This window comes from Symphalangus syndactylus, chromosome 21 (assembly GCF_028878055.3).
Source record: "Symphalangus syndactylus isolate Jambi chromosome 21, NHGRI_mSymSyn1-v2.1_pri, whole genome shotgun sequence".
NCBI lineage: Eukaryota > Metazoa > Chordata > Mammalia > Primates > Hylobatidae > Symphalangus > Symphalangus syndactylus.
The window spans coordinates 47831739-47837186 of record NC_072443.2 but is presented as its reverse complement, the minus strand read 5'-3'; the positions used below and the strand labels follow the sequence as shown (position 1 = coordinate 47837186).

Sequence of the window (5448 nt, the reverse complement as noted above, 5' to 3'; positions counted from 1 at the left end):
ACCCTACTTGTCAGGCCGTATGCCCAAGGGGCTATGTCTGCCCCTGAGTGACCACCTTTTTCTAATGTATGTGAAGATGCCATACAGCCTAGGGGAGTCCTAAGTAGAATCAGAGCACCCACAGAAGACACAGGTGTCAAGAAGGAAGGAACCATGTCCACACAACTCACCCTGCCTCCCAGTGATAAATATTCTCCTTTCCCCTCACCCCAATCACTCAAGTCCTTAAAGAAGTAGACTTTTATTAGGTAGACATTTTCATTTATGTGGAATTTTGTGGTTTGTTTCTCATAACTGAGTGGTTATAGGAGGTGTTGCTCTCCTAGGTTCTGGAAAAAGACTACACACAGAGGTAGCAGGAAGAGGAGGGGATCCAGAACCACAATGAGTAGCTGTGCTTGTCGTCTCAATGGTTGCAACTCTGAAGAGAGATAACGGACCTTCCCATCATTTTCTTTCACAAAGAGGCATATTGTGGTAGGCAGGATTCTAAGATGGCCTCCAACATTTCCACCCTCTGGAGTACATGCCCTGTATAATCTCATCATCCCTGTAAGTGTGGGTGAGACCTGTGAATATAAGGAGATATCATTCCTCTGATTAATATTATGTGGCAAAAGAGAACTTTCAGATGTAATTAAGGTCCCTAATCAGTTGGCTTTGAGTTAGTCAAAAGGGAGATTATCCTGGGTGGATCTGACCTAATCTGGTGAGCCTTAAAAAACAGACAAAAGAAACAACAACAGATGCCTCTGCTGGCCTGGAAGAAAGCAAACATCAATGTTGTAAACTGCCATTCCAGGGCCATGGAACTGCGACATGAAAGTGGCTTCTACGAGTTGAGAACAATCCCTGACCAAAATCCAGCAAGAAAACAGGGACTTCAGTCCTACATCCCCAAGGAACTGAATTTTGTCAACAACCAATGAATATGGAAGAGGACCCTAAGGCTCATATGACAGCACAGCCCTAGCCAACACTTGGACTTCAGCTGGGCAAGGCCCTCAGCAGAGGACCCAGCTAATCTACCCAGAATCCTGCCCTGTGGAAACTGAGATCATAAATCTGTCTTGTTTTAAGCTGCTAAGTATGTGGTAATTTGCAATGCAGCAAAAGGAAACAAATGTATATGTGAAAGGAGTTTATATACACAGGGTTGATTGGCTCCACAGGGAGTCTAACAACCACACCCCACAGCTAAATCACAGAATTGTGCTGAACCTGAGCCAAGGTCCCGAGTATGGTGTACCCATCATCACTGCTCAGCCCCAGCCTCACCATGATCCAAGCAGCAGGTGGAACAGGGTCACTCTCGTTTCCTCCTATGAAATGGCACACTTAAGATCTGGGGAAAGTGAGCCACAATATAAGCCACATAGGATAGGCAGAACTGACTTTCTGAGCTCATAGCTAGTATGAGACAGTTGATATTTATTATAAGGCTGAAATGGTAGAGAAGACCGTCGGGATTCCCACTGTCTGGTGCCAGACCTATGGTTACTTGGCCAAATAGAACTTTAGTCCCTAAGATACTGAACATGCAAAGCTGAATGGACACTAAAGTATCATTTTTCAGAAGGGTCTCCTAGAAGAAGGAAGGAAGGGGAAACAAGGTGGAAGGAGAGGAAAAAAAGGAGAATTTAATTCAGTAAACAAATATTTATGGTACCCATTATGTGCACAGTTCTGTTCGAGGCTCCCGAAATACAGTGGTGACTAAAACAAACAGAATCCCATGCACTTCAGTGAAAAAATATAGAGAAATCAATAAAACAAAAATTTAAAAATACATAGTATGTAATGATTATAAAGCAAGGGAGGAGTTGGAAGGGATATTGGTGTTCAACTTAAAAGAGTCAGATAAGACTCCCTTAGAAGGTCACATTTGGATACAAAACCAAAGGTGCTAAGGAATGAACCCTGTGGATTCCTGAGGAAATCATGTTCCAGGCAGACGAAATGCAAGTGCACAAGTCTTGAGGCAGGAGAGGGTCTGGCCTTTCTGAGGGATAATAAGATGGCCAGCATGGCTGGAGGGAAGTGAGGAAGGAGAAAAGAGAAAATGATGGGTTCAGAGAGTTTAAGGGCCTGTGGGTTACTTTGACTTTTACTTGCACAAGGTGGGAGCCACTGAGGGTTCTAAACAGAGGAAGGACATGATCAGTCTTAGGTTTTCAGTAATTTGATCCTGCAGCTGTGATAACAGACTACTGGAAGGGAAGGGTGGAAACAGGGAGATGGGTTAGGAAGCCATTGTAGTGTTCCGGGTAAGAGATGAAGTTTGCTTGGACCAAGGTGATGGAAGTGGAGAGAAGTGCTCCAATTCTGAATGACTTTTGGAGATACAGCCAATAGCATTCGCTCTGATTGGATTTAAGGTGTCAGAGAAAAAGCAGCCAAGGATAATTCCAAGGTTTTTAGCCTCCATGAGGAAGCCTGGAGGAGCTGGTTTGGAGAGGAATCTTGGAGTGCAGTTGGGGTGTATTAAGTCTGAGAAGCCTATTAGACATCCAGTGGTGCAGAGTTAAGAGCTGGGTGTTCTACTGTGGTGTTTAGGGAAGGATTAGGGCTGAAGACATAAATGTAATATCCAAAACATGAAACTGGATGTGATAAAAAAGAGAGTGCATGTAGATAGAGAAGTCCAAGTGTAAATCCTGGGGTACTCCCAGATTAAAGTGCCAGGGAGAGGAGGAAGAACAAGCAAAAGAGACTGAGAAAGAACAGCCAACGAGGAAGGAGAAAAACCAAGAGTCTGATGTCCTGGAATCCAAGGAAAGAAAGTGTTTCAAGCATGTGAAAGTGATCAACAGGGTCAAATGTTGCTGATAGGTTGAGCCAAGGCTGAGAGATGATATTGGATTTAACAGCATGTCATTGGGGACCTTAACACAAGTCATTTCAGTGGAGTGATGGGGATGAAAGCCTGGTTCAAGTATATTAAAAAGAGATTTTGAGGAGAGAAATTAGAGGTGGCAGGTATAGGCAACTCTTTTAAAGAGCTTGGCAACAAAGGAAAGCAGAGAAAAGGGTCAAAGCTGAAGAGGAAAATGATGAGAGGCATGTTTTTATGTTGATGGGAATTATCTAGTAGAAAAAGGGAAATGATGAGAAAGGATATAGTCAATATTCATTTGTACAAGAAAATAGCAGAAAACAATGTAACCTACTTGATAAAAGATTTTATGTAATAAAATATTTTATTGTAATATTTAAGACAGATTTTTTTACTGAAACATAATAAACACCCAGGAACCCACTACCGACCCCAAAAGCTAGACCACTACCAGTAACATCTATGTGCTCCTCCCTCTCTACTCTTACCTCTGTTTTAGAAGAAAGCAACTTTCCTGAATTGTGTTATTATCATTTTCCTGTAAAATTATATTCTCTTGACTGTATCCTCTTATATTTATTGACTAACAGATCAAGGATAATCTAACCTATGCCTCTCAACCTGGCCTCCTACAGACAGACATCAAACCACCTCAGTCAGACAGTCCCATGAAATTCCTCCCTTGTGTTTAACCTGCTACACTAAAATTCTGTTCTATTTCATCTCCTATCTCCAGCTGCTAGTGCTTTGGCTGAAAAACCCCTTCTTCTGCACAAAGATCATTATTATTCACTCCTGTCAGCATTATTTACTCTGCATGAAAGCAGGAAGAGATTGGCACACCTTTGTCCCATGTGCATATACAGAACAGACCCCAGTGGCCACAGCATTCTTGTTATCCTGGAAGATGCACCTGCAGCCCTCAAGCCTCCAGCCTCCCCCTCCCAACCTAAGGCACACCCTGTTCGTCAGGTGCCTATACCAACACCTGGCAGCTCCTCCACAGAGGCCTCAGAAAGGCAGGTGATAGCTAGTGACTAGGTTTCTTTCATTCCCAGATCTTGCCCTGTGGGCAGTGGCCATCCCCAGACCATCCAGGATTCTCCAGGTGTGCAAGGACCTGCAGGATTTTGACAAATGCCAGCAGAGTGGCCTCTTTACAAATGGATGCCAACAGGCTATGAAAAGCTTTCTGCATGCATAACCCAAAAATCTAGTTCCCCGACTTGTTCACTGATGCTTAAAATTGCTTTAAGGAGAGACAAAGGCTTTCATCTCACAACCAGAGAAAGCTTTGAAGGCCCTGGGTGAACTGATCTATTTAGACTAATGCACACTGTTGTATAAATGGAATGAAGGTTAGATGATGCAATGGGCCCCTTTAAAATAGGTGTGAAGTGACACGGGGTGTAGCAGAGAAAGATGGGGCTTTTCTTGCCTCCTTGGATGCTTGAAACGAACAGTCTTGAGACCAGGTGTGGTGGCTCAAACCTGTAATCCCAGTACTTTGGGAGACCAAGGCAGGTGGATCACTTGAGCCCAGGGATTCAAGACCAGCCTGGGCAACATGGCAAAACCCCGTTTATAAAAATATAAAAATTGGCCTGGCATCGTGGCAAGCACCTGCAATCTCAGCTACTCGGGAGGCTGAGGTGGGAGGATTGCTTAGAACTAGGAGATTGAGGCTGCAGTGAGCCAGGATCACCCCATTGCACACCAGCCTGGGCAACAGAGCAAGACCCTGTCTCAAAACACACACACACACACACATTTACACAGTCTTGAAATCGAAAGACCTGGAGTAAAGTTGGGCTCTGGGCCCTACTGCCAGCTGTTCGATCACAGGCAAAATTACTCGAAGCCTTGAGCCTGTTTTTTATTTCCAAAGTGAAGGTAATACCTACCTTCAGAGTTTACTGTGAAACTTTGATGTCATCATGTTTGTAAAAGTGCCCTGGCACAGTGACCACATTCTACTCGGTAAATATTTTCTATTTTTCCCTGTTGTCCCCAGGCATCTCAGGCTCTGTTTCTATCCACTCCATCCCCCTTTCTTAGCATTATAAGGTCAAGAGTGAGGAATCTGGGACCACGCAACCCAGGTTCAAATCCTGACTCTGTCACTTGCTGACATCTTGGACAAGTTTAACCTCTCTGCTCAGTTCCCTCATCTGTAAAAATGGGGATAACAATAGTACTTGCCTCATGGGGTGACAGTAAGGATGAAATGAGTTCATGTGTGTAATGCACTTAGAACAATTCCTGGCACCAAAAAACGCATTGTAAGAAGTGTTGTTACTATGATTCCCAATGACTTCTCACCTGTCCACTTTCCACAAGCCCAAAGATCAAGCTCCACTTTCGCTCTCTCACCTACAAAAGCGCACGGTCAATGGCTACACATTCTGCCCCACCCCCAACGCCCCCAGCCCGGGTTTCCTAACGCCCCCAGCCCAGTCCTGAACCCTTCAGGCCATCTGGTCCTTCCACCACCAGCAAAGCCCAAAACAGCTTTCAGCTTCCCCCAGCAGCCCCCTAGCGGAACCTGGGAACCCGCCGCTGCAGGAGAGGCGGGGCGGCTCTGTGACGTCGCGCCCGGCGCTACCCCGGGT

The 5448-nt window shown here is 44.9% G+C and overlaps 1 long non-coding RNA gene across 1 annotated transcript; it reads right to left on the bottom strand.

The window, feature by feature from the left end:
• Window positions 1-282: 282 nt before the first annotated feature.
• LOC129471521 (uncharacterized) lies at window positions 283-5211 on the bottom strand. Its single transcript, XR_008653616.2, has 3 exons — window positions 5159-5211; window positions 1279-1345; window positions 283-569 (listed from the first exon to the last, which is right to left on the bottom strand). It is a non-coding gene; the product is annotated as an uncharacterized lncRNA (long non-coding RNA).
• Window positions 5212-5448: the final 237 nt, after the last annotated feature.